This window comes from Lampris incognitus, chromosome 8 (assembly GCF_029633865.1).
Source record: "Lampris incognitus isolate fLamInc1 chromosome 8, fLamInc1.hap2, whole genome shotgun sequence".
Classification (NCBI taxonomy): Eukaryota; Metazoa; Chordata; class Actinopteri; order Lampriformes; family Lampridae; genus Lampris; species Lampris incognitus.
This window is the reverse complement of record NC_079218.1, coordinates 42,975,101-42,976,072: the sequence shown is the minus strand read 5'-3', so window position 1 is coordinate 42,976,072 and position 972 is coordinate 42,975,101.

Genomic DNA, 972 nt, shown 5'->3' with positions numbered 1-972 from the left:
TAGCAGAAGTAATTCGAATATCAGTAGCAGTATCTCCATACTGTAGGCAGCCAGCTGGATAAATACGAGTTTCCTGACTTAACGACCCTCAAGGATTTGACCAGTCTACATTTGTTTGTGTCTGCCCAGAAATACAAATGGGTTTGCATTGCATTGTGAGAAAATAAAGCTGGCGGGGGGACTCCTGTAGGCAGCGATGTTCATCCCACCCTAACCACACAGAATATTTTCCATTGTGCGTTATGTATGTATCTCATTGTGACAGTTCCACAGTCTCCATGACCTGACATGACTCAAGAGACATAAAGGGCTGTCTGCCAAGTCAAACTTAATCCCTTAACAATCAGGGCTCCAGATGGCAACTAAAATGGTCACCAATACGAGTAACTTTTTAATTTTGCGACCATTTTTTTCCTTTGCAAAAAAAACAAAAGAGGCCATGCGTTTTGTTTGTGTATTGAACTCTCATCTCCTCTTGCGCCTACCCGCCTTATCGCGTGAACTCCTCTATGGTTTCCAATACATAAACTTCTGTTTTCACTCCTGTCCTGAGGTAGTTGAAGCTTCGGACGTACAGATGACAGAAACAGTGGTTGAATATATTGTAGTGAATTCGGGGGGAAGCTGCGGGAACTGCCACAGCTGGGACGCGAACCCTTGTTTCCCGCTCCGCAAGCGACAACGTTAACCAGTCGACTAAAGGGTCCGACCTGTTAGCCAAGGGCCAACGTGTCTACTTATCCATGCACGTTACAATATCGTTCTTTTTTTATGCATGCTGAATAATCCAGGTAAGAAAATCAAAGAAAGCTGAATCGGTTCATCTGGACACAACATTTATTGACAAACACGTTTCATCACTCATCTAAGTGACCTCTTCAGTCTAAACTGACTGCAGGTATCCCCACCCTTGTAAACAATACAGTGGCATAACACCGCAACAACGATCAGTTTCATATGCAAATATGGGTG